The sequence below is a fragment of the Ochotona curzoniae genome, unplaced genomic scaffold (genome assembly GCF_017591425.1).
Source record: "Ochotona curzoniae isolate NIBS_2020 unplaced genomic scaffold, NIBS_Ocur_1.0 contig_1274, whole genome shotgun sequence".
Lineage (NCBI taxonomy): Eukaryota > Metazoa > Chordata > Mammalia > Lagomorpha > Ochotonidae > Ochotona > Ochotona curzoniae.
The window spans coordinates 8173593-8198004 of NW_024465023.1; the positions used below are offsets into that span (position 1 = coordinate 8173593).

Genomic DNA, 24412 nt, shown 5'->3' on the forward strand with positions numbered 1-24412 from the left:
CCAAAGCTTTGAGACCCTGCACCCGTGTGGGAGACCTGGATGAAGTTTCTGGCTCCCAGCTTTGGATCGGCATAGCACCGGCTGTTACGGCCACTTGGGGAATGAATCATCGGACGGAAGATCTTTCTTCTCTGTCTTTCCTCCACTCTGTATATCTGATGTTCCAATAAAAATAAAATAAATCTTAAAAAAAAGATTTATCTTAGATTCCATGATATATTTCCTTAATGTTAGCATCCAGGCTTTAAATTACTGATCAGAATTTTCAATGTATAACCCCTCGACCAGCTTACCAGACCCCACCAAGTGTCCACACATTCTGTTCCCCACCAATCTGTACCTGTTCTGGCTCCCAGTAACTCGACCCTAAACTCACTCATACATTTTTTAAAACAATTTTTACTGTAAACGTAGACTTACAGAGAGAAGGAGAGGCAGAAAGATCTTCCTTCTACTGGTTCACTCCCCAAATGGCTGGAAGAGATAGAGCCAGGAGCCTCTGCTAGGTCTTCCACACGGGTGCAGGGTCCCAAGGCTTTGGGCTGTCCTTGACTGCTTTCCCGGGCCACAAGCAGGGAGCTGGATGGGAAATGGAGCAGCCAGGACAAAAACCAAACCAACACCCATATGGGATCACCACACTTGCAGGTGGAGGATTAGTCAATTGAGCCATTGTGGTGGGCCCATTCACACACTTTATCACACGTCTTTTATTCACATGTTTTTGACAGAGGGCTATTCTTTCTCCTTGGATAAGTAGATCAGGAAGAACAGAATCAGCTCAACATGCACAGGTTGCTTGGTCTTTAATGCTATATAACCACAAAAAGAATTAAATACAATACACAGGATAGTAAGTGTAACAGAAAAAAAACACAACCACGGGCCTATTGTCATTCATACATTGGTGGTGGAGCATGGAGTAAGGGTACCTTGACCCCAGCTCTAGATGAAAACTAGGGTTCAGAGCTACATTTACAGACTTGGGACCTATCCACCAGAAGAAATGACACTAATCTGATAATAGTGGTTGTCTCTAACAAGGAAGGTTCAAGAGGCATTTTCACACTTTATTCTAGATACTTCTAGAAATCATTCTCATACTTCTATATCATTTATCAAGATGAACAAGTGTGTATTACTTAAGAAAAAAGAAAGTAGTGAAGCTAGAAGAGCAGATGAAATCTTAGAGGCAAAGAATGCAATAACAAAAAAGGCTAAGAGTTTGATGCCAGTAAATATGAACAAGGAAGCAAAAGTGATGGGAAAGCAGCAGGAGAGTCCGGCAGAAAGAGAAGTAGCCAAGGGAGGGGAGTTTCAGAAAGGAACTCAACAGTCAACAGAGCCAAACAGGGGAATGGACAGAGAAAGAAGATAACAGATTAGAATTTCAATTTTGAAGAGGCTTCTTAAAGATCCTAATCCTTTCCCTAGATCACACTGCTCAACATTTGAGGAAATTGAGGCCCAGAAATACCAGTGGCTGATTTGACAGGTATTGGCAGTGAAATGATACAACAAAAGAAAGTGAAAATGTGCTAATGCACGGCCCCTGAACGGGTAGAAAGGACAACAACAGATGTCAATAGGCAACATTGGGTAAGCAGTATGGGACTGATGATAGAAGCACATCAAAAACCATAGACATTTTCCTCTGAGGCTTCAGAACTGGTTTCCTTTTGTGCTTGAGTTGTGACATTAGGAAGTCAGGGGAATCCCTCAGACATAGTACCTGGAGTTCCCCACAATTCTATCTTTGGCACCCTTCCTTTCTCTCAAAGTTTACCCTCCCCCATCCCTATTCCACTCCAGACCTGCTCCTAAATGCCATGCCCAAGGGATATGAACATCTCTACTTGGATATCTGACACATACCCAACCAAAATCACCATGTCCACAACTCTATTCCTATTCCAGCACTCAATGTCTCCATGGTAGGTACTACCCAATGAATGGTTTTAGGCCAGTTCATTAGAGATTACTTCTTACACCTTGCAAGCAAAATGACAATAAAGTTGGAGTCACAGCTGTAGAACAGCCCAACCCAGTGAATCTCCAGCTAATGGATTACTGCTAAGCTGGAAAGCCTGCAATTATCCTGATTCACATCTATGCCACAGCAGACACACCACAAGGCAACCCCTAATGATGCCCACCTCCCTGTGTTCACATGCTCGTCAAATACCCTTTTTCTGAATGTGGGTGGACTAATACGGGAGTCTAGCAGAGAGAATGTGACAAGAGTGATAGGATGTCAATTCAGTGACTAAGTGCATGTGTGTATATATCATCCAGATATATGTGATTGATCCCTTCTTGCTATCATGAGAGATTTTAATCCTTTCTGGCCTTGAAAGAGAAAACTGCTATGATGTAAACTGCCTATGAAGAGAGGTACATGGAAGAGAACTTCAGGTAGCTCCTAACATTTGAAGACCTCAGTCCTATAACTGCACATGTGAACTCGACGAACTTAAGGGAGAATCCTAAGATGAGACCATGATTCCCAGGCAACACTTCTGTCTACAGTCTATGAGTCCCTGAGCAGAAGTCCCAGCCGAGCCATGAGACACCTAAACTACAGGAACTATGAAATAATAAACGTGTGTTACTGTGAGCAAATATGCGTGTGGTGATTTATGAGGCAGATACAGAAAACTAATATACCAAACAATATTTTATTAATTACTTGGATATAAAATTTATGAAGGATGTATAACAGTATTAAAATGAACAAGATAAACAATAAATAAAAACTACATTAATGTTTAAGTAACGGCACAGAAAGGTTCTTTAAGAAATTGGTACGGTGGGCCCGGCGCGGTGGCGCAAGTGGTTAAAGGTCCTCGCCTTGCAAGCCCAGGATCCCATATGGGCGCCGGTTCTAATCCTGGCAGCCCCGCTTCCCTTCCAGCTCCCTGCCTGTGGCCTGGGAAAGCAGTCGAGGACGGCCCAAAGCTTTGGGACCCTGCACCCGCGTGGGAGACCCGGAAGAGGCTCCTGGCTTCGGATCGGCATAGTATCGGCCCGTTGCGCTCACTTGGGGAGTGAATCATCGGATGGAAGATCTTCCTCTCTGTCTCTCCTCTCTGTATATCCGCCTTTCCAATAAAAAAAAATAATAAAAATAAATCTTTAAAAAAAAGAAATTGGTACGGTGCTCACATCAGCAGTGCACATATTAACATTGGAAAGATACAGAAAAGATTAGCACGGCATTGTATAGGGGTGAAATGCACGTTTGCAAAGCATGCCATATTTTTAATTAAGAGAGAGTGGCAGACAGAAGTGGGCCTTGGGCTCATATCCAGTTTACAGTAAGACATAGCTATCAAAAGCCTACTACTGAGAAGTATTCCAGGGAGTAGATGCACACAGTTTCTTGATCCACTCTTCTTTGGACAGGTATCTGGGTTGTTTCCACATCTTTACTATTGTAGATTGTGCTGCTATTATTACAGGATTATAGATCCCTCTCTCATTTACAGATTTCATTTCCTTTGGATATGTCCCCAGAAGCGGGATAGCTGGGTCATATGGCAGATCAATTTTCAGTTCTCTTAGCACTCTCCATACTAACTTCCATAGTGGTAATACTAGCCTACACTCCCACCAACAGTGAGGGAGGGTACATTTCTTCCCACATTCATGCCAGCAGGTGTTGTTGGTGGAGTTCTGACTACTCAGCCACTAAAAAGAATAAAATTCTACCAAATGGTTCCAACTAGAGACCATTATGCTCAATGAAATAAATAAATCACAAAAAAACAAATATCATATGTTGTCTCTGATACAAGGCAACCTTCAGGCAAAATATAAGATCAATAGCCTTTTCAATACTGTCTGTGCTACATCTCATGAGTTTTGATATTTTTATTTTCATTTCTTCAAAAAATTTTCTTATTAATTTCTTCACTGACTCATAGGTAGAGTCATTTCTTCAAAAGGTGTTTTTATTTTCTTTTTCATTTCTTCAGTGACACATCAGCCATTCAGTAGCATGTTATTTAACTCCATGATGTTATAAATGTTCTATTTTTCTTCCTATTGTTGATTTTGTTTTATGACTTTTCATTTAACAGGATGTATAGTAACTGTGTATAGAAACTATGATATCCAGATGTGAAGATACAATGCAGTATGCATTTCTACTTCCAAATCAAAGATGGGACTCCCAATGAAACTGCAAATATATCTTGACAACAGAGTGATGGATTCTCTACCATTATCCATACCTACAATGTCAGGATAAATTTAAACAGCAGAATGCAGACTTAAGACTCTTTATGAAGGACTATCCTACTGTAATAAAGGGGGGGGGGGCAGGGGGAAGGGGTTTGTGGAGGAAACAAGGGAAATTCCAGAGCCTATGGAACTATATCACAAAATAATAATTATTATAAAAAAAAGCCTAATACTACTTGAAAGCACATTAACAGACTATAGCATACAAAAGTCTCACTACACCATATGGACTGGCCAAATCAAATCAAATCTATATTTATTTGATACCTCTATTTAAAGCACTAGGGAGAAACAGATGGAAAGAAGTAATATTCCTGCTACTCAAATATTTTCCACACTATTGGAGAGCTAAGATAAACACATAAAAAATGTTAACCCATAATAACGAGTTTAAATAACAGTTTAAGACAACTACAGATAAGCTGTCATAAAGTGAACTTTACAATTCACCTGGCAACCAGTTAAAGATTATGATACCAGAAGCGGGAGTCCAGACAGGGACCTAAAACACTATTATTTTACAATTATTTTTTACAATATGGTACAAAAGTGAGTACATTTGATGCTAGGATCCAATTTCATGTTACTGAGCATGAACACTCAAATTTCAAAACTGTAAGTTTAAAAATTTCAGAAAATCTGTGCTACTTGATAGCCTTTTGTAGTGATAGGTAGCATTACATTTTACAGATGAGTGAAAACTGGGCCAAGACAGCTTAAGTAACTTGTTCATGATTACAAATCAGTAAGTTAACTGCACAGGAAAGCAATATTTCTCTCAGTCTGCTAAGCTTATACAAAACATATTCACTTTCTAAACTGCAATGCTTTCCTTTGATTATCATGTGCTCACTGAAATAGTTTGAAATCTTGCATCTTTTCTTTTTCTCCCTCCAAAGTTGACCAGTCATCAAATCCTGTCATTTCTTCCTTTGTGATAGCTCTCTTCCTTTAAATCCCTAATATCAGTATCTCACATTTTTCAGCAATCTCTCAACTCACCTCTCCCTCATTCCTGTCTCTCCTCGTATGCATCCTGCTTAGCTCTCACTATGACAGCTCTCCTCAAAGCCCTCTGATTGCAACTGCCATTGTGTACAGTATGAAGTGCAGATCTCTTGGGTTTACAGCCAAAAGATGGATTCAGGTCCCAATTCACCATGGCCTACCACTCTGATGTGGGGTGGAATATCTTACTTTTCTCCTATATTAAATACAAGTAATGCCAACCGCCTCATAAGTCCCAATTTTTCTGGTTCACTCTCTGTATTTAATTAGTATTTTACTTTACTCATAAAAGTGTCCTGGATTTGATTATAAATCACTTGGTCAATAAACAATTGTACCAAGGACTTGGACAAGGCATAAAAATAGAATAAGCTTATATGACATTTGCTTTTCTACTTCCCTCAAATGAATCTGATACTTGTCTGGTTGCATTCATATCTCTAACAGCTCCAGCTATGGAAGAACCCAATAGATTCTAATCTACCTTTGATACCACTTTCTCACCTTTGTCTAACTCCAGAAGTATTACACAGTGCTCTTAGCACGCTAGCTTGGATTGTGGTCATTTGTGCACAGATTTGAACTTAGAGATCGGCCTTTAGGAGGACAGAGTCTACTTCAGGGTGTTCTTAGTCCCACATATGATACCTAGTAATGATTTCCACACCATACTCACAAAATTACTTGACTTTAGAAAGAAGACAGAATGTTGGCCACAGAATTGTACTTCATTTATTCATTGGATATTTAGCCAAGCCTTCTGCTTTCATTCTCCTCTGAAATCATTTCACTTGCTCCTTGGGATCACAACAAGAGTGTACAACAATTTTAATAGAAATTTCCCACCCCCCGCCACAAGTGGTCACCGCCCTGATTGTTTGAGATAGTGGTAGATGGTCTGAGAAAAGTCTATATATATAATTCTAGAATCAGAGTGCCTTGGACCCAGGATCTACCAAGATGACTGCATGATCTCAGAATATAACTCTACTCCTATATGCCTCAGCTCCTGTCTCCTATATGGTTATTGCAAAAAATAAAATAAACCAAACAATATAAAGAACTGAAAACAAACACAAGTTAAGCAGTAAGTAAATATTAGTTACCACTATTTATACTCCTCCTCAGTTTTAGTCAAATGAGAATCCCATGGAATGAGAAATATCAACAACATTTTCTCTACAGGGCAGTCATATAGAGCTTCTTGGCACACATAAAATCCATCCCACCAACAGCATAGGGTCTTCTCTGCCTTTGAAGGATATCTGGTTTCTCTTTCCAATGCCTCTCTCTTTCATGCCTAGCCATCTTGAGCAGCCAGGACATGAACTGGTACCCATATGGGACCCTGGACTGTGCAAGGTGAAAATTTAGCCACCAGGCCTACCATGCTAGGCCCAGCTGGGGTCATTTCTAAGATTCTGAAGAAAATCTTCCTTCCAGGTACTGGCACAGTGGCACAAAATGCTAATCCTCTATCCTGTACCTACAATATCCTATATTGACATCAGTTCATATCTTGGATGCTCCACCTCCCATCCAGCTCCTTGCCTGTGGCCTAGTAAAGTAGTAGAGAATGGCCCAAGTCCTTGGCCCTGCACCCACATGGGAGATCTGGAAGAAGCTCCTGGTTCCTAGCTTCAGATCAGAAGAAATCTGGCAATTACAAATCATTTTGGGGGTGCCCAGCATGGTGGCCTAATGGCTAAAGTCCTTGCCTTGAATGCACCAGCATCCCATATGGGCACCAGTTCCAATCTCGGCAGCTCCACTTCCCATCCACCTCCATGCTTGTGGCCTGGGAAAGCAGTCAAGGATGACCCAAAGCCTTGGGACCCTGCACCCATGTGGAAGACCTAGAAGAAGCTCCTGGCTCCTGGCTTCAGATCAGCTCAGCTCCAGCCATTGCAGTCACTTGGGGAGTGAATCATTGGACAGAAGATATTCCTCCCTCTCTCTTCCTCTCTGTATATCTGACTTTGCAATAAAAATAAATAAATCTTTAAAAAATAACTTGCAATTCCACTTTTTAAAAAATCATTTGGGGGGCCCGGCGCCGTGGCGCAAGTGGTTAAAGGTCCTCGCCTTGCACGCCCGGGATCCCATATGGGCGCCCGTTCTATCCCGGCAGCCCCGCTTCCCTTCCAGCTCCCTGCTTGTGGCCTGGGAAAGCAGTCGAGGACGGCCCAAAGCTTTGGGAACCTGCACCCGCGTGGGAGACCCGGAAGAGGCTCCTGGCTTCGGATTGGCATAGTATCGACCCGTTGCGCTCACTTGGGGAGTGAATCATTGGATGGAAGATCTTCCTCTCTGTCTCTCCTCTCTGTATATCCGCCTTTCCAATAACAAAATAATAAAAATAAATCTTTAAAAAAAAAAAGAAAAAATCATTTGGGGAGTGAACAGCAGATGGAAGATTCTCTCTCTCTCTCTCTCTCTCTCTCTCTCTCTCTCTCTCTGTCTCTCCTTCTCTCTGTAACTATGACTTTAAAAAAAATTTTTTTTTTTAATAAGAAGGTACTCTTACAAAATCCTTCCTTTATGGTCCTCCATGCATAATCCGAAGCCATACTCCTTGTGTTCTGTTTCCCACAATCAGAAAACACTCGTAAAAGCTGTGCTTCTATTCCCACCTACAGTCTCAATTCGTTTAGCCTTCATCCTGTTTCACAATCATTCCATCACTCCAATTTTAACCACCTGCCTTGATTATGCACATTTCTCTACTAATATCCTAGAATAAAACCTATCTTGCTTCTTAATCCATTGTTAAGCTTTCTACCTTTAATCTCCTAGAGAATATTTCAAATATTAGCCAGCTGAGGTCAGTTACCACAAGGCAATGACTGTCATCTCCGAATGCCTGCAAATGGTTAAAGGAATTCATTATAACAAAGCAAGAGGACATTCAAGGGTAGGGACTTAGCCCAGCAGCTAAGATACCTGTCAGGATGCTAGTGTCGTACATCAGAGAACCTCACACTAATTCCTAGACCTAGCTCCTGCTGCTGCAGACCCTGGAAGGCAGTGATGATGGCTCAAGGAAGATGAGCTCCTGCCTCCTGACCATGGCTGGGGCAGGCCTCAGCTGTTGGAGGCATTTGGAGAGTAAACCAACTAATGAGGGAGCTCCATTCATCTCTCTCTCCCTTTCTCCCTCTCTTTTCACAATAAAATAAAAATGTAGAAGACACTCCTCTGGCTTCATGTATTATTGGCAAAAAACCCTCTTTTGGGGGGAGTGGGCTAACATGAACTTGAAGGATTTGAAGATTGAACTTAAAATGTTATAATGTGGGGCCCGGCGCGGTGGCGCAAGTGGTTAAAGGTCCTCGCCTTGCACGCCCGGGATCCCATATGGGCGCCGGTTCTAATCCCGGCAGCCCCGCTTCCCTTCCAGCTCCCTGCCTGTGGCCTGGGAAAGCAGTTGAGGACGGCCCAAAGCTTTGGGAACCTGCACCCGCGTGGGAGACCCGGAAGAGGCTCCTGGCTTCGGATCGGCATAGTATCGGCCCGTTGCGCTCACTTGGGGAGTGAATCATCGGATGGAAGATCTTCCTCTCTGTCTCTCCTCTCTGTATATCCGCCTTTCCAATGAAAAAATAATAAAAATAAATCTTTACAAAAAAAAAATGTTATAATGTGAACAGTATGTAACTTATGCCTTCTTTACTTCAAATATAAGATTTTACCTACATTTTTCCTCAGGCCTTTAAGCAAAAATCTCAAGAAATTGTCATTTAACAATAGGATAATTTTGGTTGACATCAATTGACTATTCCAAAATAGTTAATAGAGAGGATTTTGAATGCTGGCAACACAAGTAAATGATAAGTGGTTGAAGTAACAGATGTGCCAATTACTCTGTTCTGATCATCACACAGTGTGCATATGTAGCAAAATATCATGCTGTACTCTATAAATACATACAATAACTACATGTCTTTTTTTTGTTTAAAAAGGAATTTAGCCTAGCACTCACTCACCAACTTGTAACATTTAAACAAGTTCAACAGGAAAAAAGTTATTATTCCTGACCTGAAACACTTACTTTTTTTTTTTTTTGACACACTTACTTTTTAAATTGTGTTCTACCATACTTATTAGAGGACCCAGAGATTAAAAAAATTCATGACATAATATAACAGTTCCATCAAAAGACAAACCACAATGTACCTATTTTAATCTTATTTTTTTCATTTTTTTAACATTTTTTAAATTTTGTGAGATAATCTTCCATCCACTGGTTCACTGCACAAATGGCTGCAATGGCTTAGGCCAGGCCAGGCCAAAACCAAGAACTTCTTCCAAGTCTCTTATGTGGATAAAGTTGGGCAATCTTCCCCTGCTTTACTAGGCCATTAACAGGGAGCGAGAATGAAAGTGGAGCAGCCTTTACATGAACTGGCAGCCCATCTGGGATGCCAGCACTGCCAGCAGTGACTTAACCCATTATACCACAGTGCCAGCCCCAATCTTATTTACTTTCTTAGCAGTGAATTTTTTAACAAAGCAACATTGTCCTCTAAGCCCTCCAGCCATGATTCTTTGATAGCTGTTAGAGGCCCTTGGTTTTCCCAGAGGCAGTCTCCTGTGCTTTCACCACTACTGCTACAAAGAGGGCACTTCAGCCAGCACTGTGGAATAGCCAGTAAAGCCACTATCTGAGATCCTGGTATTCCATAGGCATACTGGTTTATGTCCAAGCTGCCCCACTTCTTATCAAGCTCCCTGTTAATAAGTCTGGGAAAGCAGCAAAAGATGGTCCAAGTACTCAGGCCTCTGCAACTTACATGGAAGACTGGATGAATCTCTGGTTCCTGACTTTGGCCTGGTCCAGCCCTTTCCACTGCAGCCATGTGGGGGAGTGAACCAACAACATGGAAAATTCTCTCTCTCATTCTCCTTCCTTCCCTCTCCTTAACTCTACCTTTCAAATAAATAAAGAAATATTTGAGGTAAAAAAAAAATAGGACATTTGAAAAAATTTGTGGACAGCAATGGTTAGGTGAGAGGCCAGTCAGAATGCCTAGATCAGACAGCATGGATTCAACATTCACCTGCAGCTCCCAATTGCAGCTTCCTGCTAATGCAAATCCTGGGAGGCAGTGGTGAGGGTTAACTAACGGGCTCCTGCCACTCATGTGAGAGACCTGGATTGAATTCTTGGGTCTTGGCTACGGTCCCGCACCCACTGAGGATATTTTGGGAGTGAACCAGCAGATCAGAGATAGTTCACCATATGTCTGTATGTCTGTCTCTCTGCCTCTCAAATAAACCATTTAAAGTTTGTGGAAAATGGGACTCCAAAGGTAAGTTTGGGAGGCAACATTTAGCCTAGCAGTTAAGAAGGCTGCACCAGAATGCCTTTGTTCAATTCCTTGCTCCAGCTCCTGCTTCCAGCTTCTGTTCAATGCAAATGCTGGACAGCAGACCTCGGGAGGACTTGGTGATGGTTCAAATAACTGGGTACCTGCAAGCAGCTTCGGAGACATGGAGAATGCTCTGGCTTTCGGCTCTGGTTCCCGAAGTGATCCATCTGACAGGACTACTTTCTCTCCTTCTCTCAAGTAAATAAAATGAATAACAAAAAACTTCATGTAAAACACATATTACATAAAAGCATAAAAATCATCTTTCCAGGGCCAGCACCACAACCTATCAGGTTAAGATGCTGCTTGTGGCACCAGCATCCCATAGGGGCACCAGTTCAAATCCCAGCTGCTCCACTGCTGATCCAACTAACTGCTAATATGCCTGGAAAAGCATCAGGGTACCGCCTACAAGCAAATGGGAAACCAGGATGAGGCTCCTGGCTCCTGGCTTTTGTCTGGCCTGGCTGCAGTCATTGGGGCGTTTGGGGAGTGAACTACAGGATAGAAGACCTTTCCATCTTTCCCTCCCCCTCTCTGTAACTCTGCCTTTGAAATAAATAAATCCTTATAAAAATAACAAATAGAAAATTTAAAAATCATCTTTCTACCGACATAAACTTATGTTTTGTTTTCCATGAGCTTTTTGAAATTTTCTCATATATATCTTGTTTATTCGTATATAATAATAATGGCAAGATATGGCTTTTATTCAAATTTTAAGATATTGTAAACAAGTTGACATAATGCAGAGGTATCAAATGAAAATTTTAAACACTAACTCTACCACTTCTAATCTCCAAGGTAACTGAGCAATATTTCTAAGGCATCATTCCAGAAATTTTCTGAGCACATGTAAGTATATACAGATACAAACCTTTATATCTAGGCTATAAAACCTCCCTTCTTTGTTAAACAAATGGGATCCTATAATACATGCTATTCTGTACCTTTTTTTCACTTAAAAATATATCCTGAGTATCCTCCCCTGTCACTATTTACAGATCAACTTCATTGCTTCTAATGAAATGGACATCATTTCACAATACATACATACATACCTTAATTCACAAAACCAGTCTTTCACGCTAGACATTAAGATTATTAGTAATGAAAAGATGGTAACAATGAAGCTACCACCATCCCTGGAACAAGTGATCATTGTGCATTTCCACTTCAGAACAAATTAACTAGGACAAATGGTATTAACGTTTTACATCTCGATGCGAATTTCCAAGCTATCCCCACAATGGACTCTACCAATCTATACTCCCATTAAACAGTGCAGAGAGGTGGGATTTTAAGCCAATCAAGAAATCTGAAGTTCCTGCAGCTCAAATAGAGAATCAAACATTTAACGCAAACATTCGGAAGGCACTGATCCTTTTGTTACATCCTTTAACAGTGGAGAAAACCAAGTACTACAATTGTGGGAGCCACACCCTGCTGTAACCAGCTGTGCCCTCATCCAAATGCAAATTCAAAGGGTGCTACCCCTCAGTGTTAATCCAGCTCTTAAATCATGAATTCCTTAGATTCAGAGATTTAGTGAATGGATTCAGCATGAAAGAGCAACACCACCCATAATTATCTCTCACACCAAAAGTGCTACATAATGGTATGATACAAGGTAGTTTCCACTGACCTATAATTAGTTGAAAGCATTGGCAAGGGAGACACACTTCGAATGGGTAAGAACTCAGCATATTCATGTCATAGGACAATCTAATGAAGAGATTTAGCTAGTTTAATGGAGCATTAGCAGGGGGTGCGGGGTGGGTTTCCTAGCGACAGTGAACGCCTGTAAGCATCGCTGCATAGAATTTAATGAATCACTTCTAGAATAACATCGGTTTAATATTTTATGCAAAGTCCTTTGGCATAGCTCATCTCGTTTTCTCTGGTAGTAAGGACAGCCAATTATTATTTACTGAACAAAGATTTGATGAGCACATACTACACAATGGACACTGTCTGCCAGGTACTAAGCACGTGAAAACAAATGAGGCACTGCCTGCTCATCTGCTGTTCACCTTGCCATATCCAACTTATCTGCAAGGTCTTCACACTACCAAGTTAGGTGGCAGGGCCTACAAGGTACTGTGTGGGACCTGCCCCCTCCCCATTCTTCCAGTTTCATTCTGTTGCCCCTCTGTAGTCCAGTCACATTCTTTCCCATCCTGGGAAACAATCCATGTTCTTTCTAGCTCAGGGATTTCCATTTCATTCCCTCCACCTGAGATACCCTGTCCTCAACTCAGCCTGGGTAACACCTAGCTATTTTGCAGAGCTCAGGTAAATTTGTCACTTCCATTCAGATTCCTCTTAACACTATATGATATATCTATTATTCTTTCTCATAGGACTTCACTTAAAAAAAAAGATTTATTTTAATTGTAATTGAAACAATGGGGAGGGAGGAGAAACAGAGAGGGAAATTGATCTTTCATCTGCTGGTCACTACTCAAATGGCCATAAGAGTCAGAATTGAGCTGATCTGGAGCCAGGAGCCAGGAGCCTCCCCCAGCCTACTCATTTTGGTGCAGGGGCTCAAGGACTTGGATCATTCTATGCTGCTTTCCCAGGCTACTAGTAGAGAGCCAGATCAAAAGTGGAGCAGCCAGAATATGAGCCAGTGCCCATACAAGATGTCAACATGACAGGTGGAGGAACCACCACGCTGGCCCCAGGACTTCATTTTCCAAGCACTGATAATGCTTTATTAAAAAACATATATATGTGTGTGTGTCTGTTTTCACTTCAATGGCCCCACAAGACTGTGCGGTTTAGGAAGCCAGAGATCATCCTGATTCTGTATTTGCTGAGCCAAACCAGCACCCACCCAACATGGTGCTTGGCACACAGCACTGTACCAGGATAACTGAACTGAACAAAATTCAGCCAATGCCCTTCATGGTTATAAAATAGAAAAAGGAAAAGCTAATTTGATTTGGGGGAAGAGGGTTTGAAAGGAAAGACTTCAGGAAAAGCTGATGGCTCAAAGCACAAAGGTATTTCCAAAAGTTTATAGGGAAGTGAAAGTAAAATGCAAGCTTACTTTGATATCAGAAAAAAAAAAAAACTGAAACCCATGCATACACAGGGACTTCAAAAAGTTCACAGAAAAACAAGATTTCAGGAAAAGTTGATGGTCCAAAGAACAAAGGTATTTCTAATTGATTGTGGAGAAGTGGAAGTGAAATACAAGCTTATTTTGATACCAAAAAAACTTGAAATCCAAGCATACAGAGGGACTTCAAAAAAGTTCACAGAAACACAGAAACTGCATATTATGAATAAACAAGTTTGCATGGATTTTCAAACTTTTGTACCAAGTTATCTGTTAATTCCGTTTTCCACAAACTTTCTGAAGGCCCCTCGCAGCTATTTTCCAAGGATGTCATTTACTGAAATGATTTAGGCTGCCAAAGGCAAAGTGCAAGTGAGGGAGAGCAGAGAACGCACAGGCCCTTCCTGACTGGGCCTTCATATCTAGATACCCGGCGGTACAACTATTCAATACAGAGAAATATAAGAGGGGCAGGTTCTGTTACTACAGCACCCAAGGAAAACACATCCTTGATAGAGCTGAGAATTTGAACGGCAGGGACCCTCCCGCCCATCTGCCACTCACGAGTCTCAAACTAAATCAGAAAGATCATGATTTCAACCTGGGAACATTTTGTGCTGAATTACAGTCAGTCACAAATCAGGCCAGACCAAAGGGAAGGCAATGGAAGAATCGGGAAACTCGCTACCAAGGGAGCTAAGGCATTCTCTACTTCTCAACCTTTTTTTTTTTTGTTTGTTTTTTCCTGAAGATGTGCTTATTTTGGGAAGTAACAGTAGGCAGAAAAAAGAAAAAAAAATTCGATGTCCAGAGTATGTCACATACCACATACATTAGTCAGCTTTTTGTTACTTTAGCTAAGATTCCCGAGAGGAGATTCTAGCAAGGGAAGGGTCATGGTTGGGGATCAGGCTGCCCCATTTCGTCTGGCATCCAGTGGGGCTTGGCCATGGCAGAGTGGGTATGGAGAAACAATCACAGGGCGAGCCAGGAAACAGAGAAGCTAAGCTGAACTTGGCTAAATAACCAACCCTTTCACCAGGACTCCTTCTAAGGGAAGCCCCCAGTGGCCTAAAGACTTCCCACTAAGCCTGTCTCAAGTCTCTAACCTTAATCCATCACCCCCGACATTCAGACTTCAGAGTTTAAACATCACTTCAAGGTGCCAAGTCAAGCTCAATCCATAATGCCTGATAATTTCTAGTTCATCTCTACTGATAGTCTATCTTGGCTTTATTTCGCATTTCTCAGTGTTGCAATTTCTGTATTTCTCTCTGTTCCTCATGGAAATCATTAGGAGAGGAATGCCAAATAAATACAATAAAATGTCACCTAATGCCAGAATGGTATTAGATTGAGCAGCATCCAAACATGAGATTACTAAGAGAGCTACCTCAACCTATTAACTCCGCAGCCACTTCTTCGGTCTGACACCAGCTCAAACCAGGGACAGTAACAGAAGGTAGGAAGAATCAGAAAAAGAATCTGACGTTTGTCGCTGCCAACCGTGAAAATTTCTAGTCCCGCCTCCCCTCACCACTGACACACAAGAACAGCTTTACATGAAACAGGAAGCTCTGAATCATAATTCTGGTTAAGGCATAACAACCTACAGTTTATTTCAGAAACGCTAACAAAGTGACAAGAAGTTGAAAAAAAAAAAAAACAGAAGTTCTGATGAAAGAACAGAGAACAGTTCTTTGAGGAGGAAAAAAAAAGGGCAACTTTTCACAGTACCAGTGAAGCAGAAAAGGAAAAGACAAGTAGTTAGCACAAAATTATCAAATACCGATGCCTTAGAGAGGCAGTGCAAAGCAGTACAGCCAAAGTAGACAGAATGACAAAGTGCAAGCTGGGTAGCCTTGCTGGGAGCACCAGGGTCTAGTCAGGGTGCTAAGGACCACGTGACAGCTATGTGGCCTGAAAGACATCACTGGCGATCCTTTTGCAAGCCTGCAGATTCGAGCAGATCACTTTCTCCCTGGTTTAAAATCATCTCTTTAACATTTCTCAGTTTGCATTTTCTACCACAATGATACAGTGAAAGCAGCTGCACTGAGCCAGGCATTTTCAAGTCTATCTCATTCTCATCTAAAAGCCTGAGGTAAATATTTACATATTCTTCTGACTATTACAATAAGAAGGGCCAGCATTTGCCAGTGCTTCGCAAAGTGCCGGGCTGTGTTCAAAAGGCTGCACAGGTGTGTTGTAACTCGTCGCCTCCTCCCCATCCTCCTATGAGTAGGTATTATTGCTAACCTCATTTCACAGGTGAAGAGGGTGAGGTACAAAGAGATTAAGCAAGCTGCCCAAAGTCACATGACCAGTAGTGACAGCCCCAGCTTCTCAGGGCCCAGAGATTACACTCACACTTGGCTCCAGATGAAACAATTGAGACTTCGGGAGTTTTTTAGGTAAATCTGCTGCCAAATGGCTGAGCTGGATTCGGACTCACATGGATCAAATCCCAAGCACTGTGCAGCTCCCTCGAGCTGTGTGTTTGGGAAACACTGGTTCGCTCTTAGAGAAAAATTTTCTGAACGATTGTTTTGTTTACCATCTACTCATTGTTTCCCACCGGAATCCATCTCCCAACTATTCCACAACCCCCGGAGAAGTTGTGGAAAGGCAGTAGATGAAGAGACACAAATCAATAATTTCTGTTGAATTTTTTTTAAATGTTCATTTCTGTATTTATTTGACCAAAAGCTCATTTCTTCAGTACCTGCCATAGGGAGGCACTGCCTGATGGAGAAAATGTGGAGGGCTCCACTTCCTTACGCATTAACAATGACTGGACGTATTTGTGGGCTCCACAATGACATTTCACCACAGGCATACAGTGTGTACTCTTTGAAACAGGGCAAACAGTATTCCCCCCTTCTTTGACTTTACAACTGCAGGCTTGGAGCTTCTTTCTATTTGCTCATACAGTGTACACAATGTTACGGGGACCTGTAGTCACCCTACCACGCTGGCTCACACTAGGAACACGAGTTTATCTGTGTTCCCATGGCTGGCTTATCTGACTTCACGCAAATTCCTCCAGTTCCTCTGCTTCTTGACTCCTACTATTTTCATCGGAGATTCAGGTATGTTACTAACACTTGGGTCAGCAGTCAGAACCAGGTGTTTTTTAACTAGTGATGGTCCAATTACCAAGCCACATGGCTCCCCAGATTGACACCTAGATCGAAGCTTGGTCATCAATACACTGTCTTGTGACACCCTCTGTTGGCCCACCATCTCTTAGCGCAGTCACTGCAATGCTTACATAAACTGTACAGTGTGCTTTTAAAAAAAAATCTGCAAGGCACTTGGAAACCCACAATTCCTTGGGATTCAAAGTTAGCAGGCAAGTTTCTCATTACAACTCTATTTTTTAAAGAGATTTATTTATTTTTATTGGAAAGTCACATATACAGAGAGGAGGAGAGACAGAGAGGAAGATCTGTCCAAGGGTTCACTCCCCAAGTGGCCGCAATGGCTGGAGCTGAGCCAATTCAACACCAGGAGCCAGGAGCTTCCTCCAAGTCTCCCACACAGGTGCAGGGTCCCAAGGCTTTGGGCTGTCCTTAACTGCTTTCCCAGGCCACAAGCATGGAGGTGGATGGGTAGTGGAGCTGCCTGGATTAGAACCGGCACCAATACGGGATCCTGGCATGTCCAAGGTGAGGACTTTAGCCACTATGCTATCTCACTGGGCACACAACTCTATTTTATTACCAATTTTCTTCTGCCTTATTTTCACATGTTACCCTGACATACCTCACGTCACCTTGAGTACATTACCTGTACATTAGATACAGTGTGATTTCCTTTTTTTTTTTTTCTTTTATTGGCACAGTCTCCTTGTTCCCAAATTCAAGCCCAGGAGACTTGTTGGGGTCCAGAAGGAGAGAAAGAGGGAACAATTACAAGAGTTCTTAAGAAACCACTGAGAGGGCCCAGCGTGGCAGCCTACCAGCTGAAGTCCTCGCCTTGTATGAGGCAGGATCCCATATGGGCACCAGTTCTAATCCCAGCTGCTCCACTTCCCATCCAGCTCCCTGCTTGTGGCCTGGGAAAGCAGTGGAGGACGGACCAGAGCCCTGGGACCCTGCACCCACGTGGGAGACCCAGAAGAGACTCCAGGTTCCTGGCTTCAGATCAGCTCAGCTCTGGCCATTGCAGCTACTTGCAGTGTGAATCAGTGGAAGGAAGATCTTTCTGTCTCTCCTCCTCTCTGTATATGTGACTTTCCAATTAAAAAATCTTTAAAAAAAAAAATCATTGAGAAAAAAAAAATTGCTCTAACCAAGCCCTCAGAAGCCTGGTTTCCTTTGTTTGTTCTTATGGTTATTTTTAAGCACCAGTTTTAACTTTTTAAATTTTTATGTGTGTGTGTGTGTGTGTGTGTGTGAGAGAGAGAGAGAGAGAGAGGGAGAAGAAGGAAGGAAGAAAGAAGGAAAGAAAGAAACAAGGAAACAGTGTTCTCATCTACTGGTTCATTTCCCATAATGCTTTGAAGGCTGGGAACAAAGAGCCCAATCCAGTCCCTCACGTGGGTGACATGAACTCAATCCCTTGAGCCATCACTGCAGCTTCCCAGGGTCCGCACTAGCAGGACACTGGAGTCAGGAGCCAGCGGGGGGCACCATACTCAGGTTCTGTGGTATTTTTTAAACCCAGAGGCAAAAGGGGACATAGAGGTGCTGAAACAGTTGGAGGCACTCTTTCTAAACGCACTGACCTATTTAGCATATAAATTTTTATTCTCTTGATTTCTGGTTATAAAAGTGATGCATACTCAATGCATAAGATGGAGAAAAGTACAAAAAGGAAAAAAATCAAGTGTGTACTATCATCTGAAAATTGTCATGGCAAAAACTCTGAGGGACCAGCATAAAGACACAGCAGGTAAAGTCACTGCCTGTGATACCAGCATCCTGTATAGGCACTGGTTCATGTTCCGGCTATTCCACTTCCCATTCAGCTCCCTGCTTGTGGCCTGGGAAAGCAGTGGAGAATGGCCCAAATCCTTGGACCCCTGAAACCCATGTGGGAGTCCCAGAATGAAGCGCCTGGCTTTGGCCTGGTCCAGCCATGATCTGTTGCAGCCATCTGGGAAGGAACCAGTAAATGGAAAGCTCAGTTGCTCTCTCTAAAACTGAATTTCAAATGAATATATCTTTTTTTTTAAAAAAAAATGGATCCATTTCTTCCATGTTGAATTTATCTTCAAATCTACAACAGTAGATATGACATGTGAACAGAGGTACATTAGCTTACACCTGAAATAAAAAGAAAGAGCAAGAATAATCCCATACTTCTCCTACACAATGTGAAGATTTTCTATATTAGTTTGGATTTTTATTGGCCACATATTGTAATTTGCAGACCTGCCATAATTTACTTACATTCCTACAAGTACATTCCCCATATGGAAACTATGTCACCAGTTTGTAAGTATAAATGCTTTACTATAGAAAGCTGTCTACACAGATTCGATATTTTCTTAAGAAATGACATTTCTTAAATTAACAAGTAATCTATGCCATGTAGAGCAAAATGGAAAAACACAAATAAGCAAAAAGAAAGTATAATACACGTCTTAAAAACACTTTTGTGTATATGCTGTAAGACTGGTTTTATATTATACACACATAAACACGTTTGTTAAAATAGGAATAGTTTATGAATCATTTTTAAATAGCAATAATAACAGTTACCATGTATTGAATACTTACCACATGCCAGACACTGTGACTTTCTCCTGTAGCCCCCTCAACAACCACTCAGGGGTTTCCAGACTTGTCTACACACTGCAACCAGCAGGGCAGCTTCAAAAACTTCAATAGCTGCATTCCATCTCACCAGAGACTCAGACCCAATTGCACTGGGTGAGTCCTTAGCTGGGGGAGTTTTAAAAGATCCCTAGGTGACTCTAATGGGCACACAAGCTAGAGACTATGAAACTAGCTACTATGTTATCCCAATTTTACCAGTGTGCAAATCAAGGAACACTAAGGCAAGTAATATGTCCAGTATCACACAACCAATAAAAGACATAGCAGAGAAGAGGTTTTTATTTTTTTTTTTAAGATTTATTTCTTTTCTTTATTGGAAAGTCAGATAAATGGAAAGAAAGAGATACAGAGAGAAATATCTTCCGTCTGCTGATTCACTCCTCAAGTAGCCACAATGGCCAGAGCTGAGCTGATCCGAAGCCAGGAGCCTGGAGTCTCTTCTGGGTCTCGCACATGGGTACAGGGTCTCAAGGCTTTGGAACGTCCTCGACTGCCTTCCCAGGCCACAAGCAGGGAGCCAGATAGGAAGTGGAGCAGCTGGGATTAGAACCAGCACCCATATGGGATCCAGGCACATGCAAGGAGAGGACTTTAACCACTAAGCTATCGTGCCAGCCCCAGAGAAGGGTTTTGTTTGCTTGCTTGCTTAAGATTTATTTATTTCATCAGAAAACCAGATTTACAGAGAGAATGGAGGCAGAAAGATCTTGCATCCACTGGTTCAGTCCCTAATTGGCCGCAACAGTCAGAGCTAAGCCAATCCAAAGCCAGGAGGCAGGAGCTTCTTGAAACCATGTGGATCTCACACATGGGTGCAGGGTCCCAAGCCAGCCTCCTGTTAATGCACACCTTAGGAAGCAGCAGGTGGTGCCCCAAGTACTTGGGTCCCTGCCATCCATGTGGGAGATCTCAAATTGCATCCCCAGCTCTTGGCTTCAGCCTGGCCCAGGCCCAGGCCCAGCTGTTGTGGATTATTTGGGAAATGAATCAGTGACTGGAAGCTCTCTTTCTGTGTCTACGGCTCTTTCTCTGCATTTGTTTCGATGCCTTTCAAATAAATAAAAATAAATAAATGCAAAATTCTTTAATGATATAACTAGGATTTGAATTCAGATCTACTCCAACAGTGCATCCTCTTAACTAGTGATAAATTGAATTCTGCTTTTCCTACATTTAACATTATATTGTGACCTTCTTTCCATTTTAAAGACTTATTTTATTTACTTGAAAGTCAGAGTTATAGAGAGAGGGAGACAGAGAGCAAGTAAGGGACCGGGGAAGAGGGGAGAAAGAGAGAGGGAGACAGAAAGAGAGAGAGAAAGAGAAAGACCATTAGCTGGGTAACTCCCAAACAGCCACAGTGGCAGGGCTGGGTCAGGCTGAAGCCAAGATCCAGCAGCTTCATCGAGGTCTCCCATACGGGTGCAGGGAGGCAAAGACTTGAGTCACCAACTGCCGCTCTCTCAGATGCATTAGCAGACAGCTGGATCAGAAGAGAAGCAGCTGGGACTCCAACTAGCATCCATATGCAATGCGAGCATCACAGACAGCAACCTAACTCACTACACCTCAACACCAGCTCCATGAACTTCTATGTTAAAAAATAAAACTCTACAAAAATGTACAGATGCAAGTGTTAATTTTTCCCACTGCAGAAAAGAATGGCACAGATATCCTTATTAATACATAAACTTTGTACATGTCTCTAAATATTTCTTCATGATAAACTCCCAGAAAATTAATTGCTGGGTCTAAAGGTAAATGCGTTTTTCAAGCTTTTGATAAATATTGCCAACTGCCATTCCCACCAGAGGTATTAGGGAACACCTGCTCTCTTGGGTCCTTGCCAGCACCAAGTCCTGTCATTCCCTTTTAATCTTTGCAATTTATGTTAGAGAAAACAGTATGCCATTTGAACCTCTCATCCTTTACTTCTGAGATGGCATGTTTTATGTTTTTTGTGCTTGCTGGCATTTGGACTTCTCCTGTTACATATTTTCCTTCACACATTTCCCCCATTCATTGCACATTTTTCTAGCAAATTACTTGTAGTTTTCTTATTGCTCTGTGAGTCTTTATGTGTTAAGGATAATGAGTCTTATTGAAAATGTTTCTAGATTTTCATTAACGTTATTTACGGCCTGTGCCAAAATTTTTACTGTTCACTGATGTTCTTAACACTATTTTTTCTACCTTTGGTATTATACATACAAATATTCTCCCAATCCTAGGATCATGTGGTCTCCTATAGGTTTTCAGTTCCTTTTTCATGCCCCTCTCTTTCTTTTTGAAACCTTTGCTTAACACAGCAGTTCCCAAACAGAATTACACATCTTTAAATGCTCAAACCTTTTCTTCTTAAATTTTTACTTACTTAATAGCAGAGATACAGAAACAGAGCAGTCCTACTTGTTGGTTCATTCCCCAAGTTCTCCCAACAGCCAAGGCTCGGGCAGTCCAAAGCCAGGAACCTGCAACTCAATTCAGATCTGCCATGTGAGTGGCAGAGGCCCAAGCATTTCCATCATTGTCTGTTGCCGCTCAGAATGCATTAACAAGAAGCTGGATCAAAAGTCGTAACACCAGGACTCAAACTGGCACTCTGCTATGGCATGAGGGTGTCCCAAGTAGTGGTTTAACCCACTGTATCAGAAAGCTCACCCACGGCATGGGTAAACTTTTCAAAGATTTGTTTTATTTAGGGTTTGGTGCAATAGCCTAGTAGCTAAATCCTAGCCTTGCATATGCTAGGATCCCATATAGACACCAATTCATGTCTCAGCTCCACTTCCCATCCAGCTCCCTGCCTCTGGCCTGGGAAAGCAGTTGAGGACGGCTCAAAGCCTTGGGACCCTGCACCCACATGGGAGACCTGGGGGAGGCTCCGGGCTGCAGATTAGCTCAGATCCAGGCGTTGTGGCCACTTGGGGAGTGAATCATCGGATGGAAGACCTTCCTCTCTCTCTCTCCTCCTCTCTGTATCTGACTTTGCATTAAAAATAAATAAATCTTTTTTGAAAAGCTAATTCTAATGCGCTCCTAAATTGATGTTGGTGTTATTTTTCTAAACTACTTCAGTATGTTTCTTAAATAAATCATTTCATTCATTTGAAATGCTATCGTTATCCTAGTTAGTAAACTCGAGAGCAGAGACCACACCTGTTTCCTTGATCATTCATTCCCATCTGCAGTATATGTGGGTTTGATAAATGTTAACTGAATAATAAGTAACACCAGCAACACAAGTCTCCAAACCAACTCCTCTTCAATATTTTCTTGCCTGTTAGACCCATACAGAATAACAGAGGACAGGCCCTCCAAGGACAATCTAAAACTACCACCACAGAACAGGGTCCCAGCGCCACTCCAAGTGTAAAAAATCATCCTCATTGCAGTAGTAGTGGTAGTAATTAGTACTGCTAAATTTTCTAAGCATTTATGACCTGCTAATAAACAATTTTCTAAATATCTTACTCTTACCCAAGGGTACACCTCTCTATGGCACCCACTTGGTTCCAAGTCCTTTGCATATATGAAGGAGACATCACAACATCCCTATGAGTTCTGTGCTCCCCATTTGACAAAGTGGGAGAATGGAACACAGAAAGGTTAAGAAACTTCCCCAAGATCTCATGGCTACAAAGTAACAGAAGCACAGGATCCCAGCCTCCACATTGAACTAATACACCTTCCAGCTGATCAATCGTGCTATGCTTGTCATCTCAGAGGTTGCCCCAAGTCAAGGATAAGCCAGCTACAGCTATCAAAGGCTTTCCTTATGTGGAATATCCCCCCTTCACCAATGCTAGAAAAAAAAAATGAGGCTTTGTGCCAATGTAATTTTAAGCTGATCAGATTTCAGGGCCTGAGCTTGTAAAATATATTACTTATTAGGAAAATATGACATTTTTATTAAGAATTGTTAAACATTAAAATGTTTTATCATGAAATAAATCATTAACTATGAGTGATATTTCCACTGACTATATAGAAAAGAAGAAAAACACAAGTCCTTTATATATTAGTGGGAACAAAACTCGAGATCTCTACCTGCATATATTCCAGTTCCGTACTTTCCAAACTGTCTCTGAAACATCCAGCTGGCAGGCGAAAGGTGTCTCAACCAAAACCGGTCAAGCCAAGCTCAGTGCATAAACTTCTTCCATCCACATGTCCTTGGGCCGCCTCCTCATATTCCCGCATCTCAGAGTGGCACCACTGGCTCTTACCACCCAAGTCGGCAGTCAACTGGGCTCACTTCTTAACACATCCAAACCCAGAACATTCTAGAATTCACTCTGTTCTCCTGCACAGACCCTCACCACCTCTTCTCTATTCAGAAACCCTCCCACCATGTCCAGTTTTGACCCCACCTCAGCACTGCTGCCAAAGTAATTTCTCTAGGACAAAATCTGATTATGTTCCTTCCTTGTTTAGAATCCTTGTCTCCAGGATAAAGTGTAAAATCTTTCCTAGGACATACAAGGTTCTTTTTATGATCTGGCCTCCAACTACCTTCTCTGCTTCATCTGAGGTCGTGCCCCTATACATCTTGCACTAGGCAAACAAAGCAACTTGCAAGTCCCCCAACACTGCTGCTCTGTCTAGAATGCACTCCTCTCATTCGCCCATCTGGCAAACTCCTACTCATTTTTTTTTAGACAAGCTCAAAACTCAGAGTTCATCATGTTTTTCTCTTGGCTTCCAATGCATTTTATGCCTCTGTCTATTGTAGCACTGATTCAACATGAATACATTCAACATGATACAATTGCTAGTGTATGCATCTTTATCTCCCAAATGATAAGGAACCTTCCAGGGTTCCGCTTCTTATTCATCTTTCTATTCTGTTTGGCGACTGAGAAAGAATGTGGTCAGGATTTAATAAAAATATACAAACTGCTCGTGATAAATGCTCCGCATGAGAA

At 41.9% G+C, this 24412-nt stretch overlaps 1 protein-coding gene and 1 non-coding gene across 2 annotated transcripts in view; one reads left to right on the forward strand and one right to left on the reverse strand.

Moving 5' to 3' along the window:
- CLCN5 (chloride voltage-gated channel 5) overlaps nt 1-24412 on the reverse strand; it is a 165622-nt gene that overhangs the window by 137825 nt on the left and 3385 nt on the right. The gene's annotated exons all lie outside the window — the stretch shown is intronic.
- On the forward strand, nt 3158-3263 carry LOC121171894. The gene has a single exon (XR_005886173.1). It is a non-coding gene; the product is annotated as a U6 spliceosomal RNA (small nuclear RNA).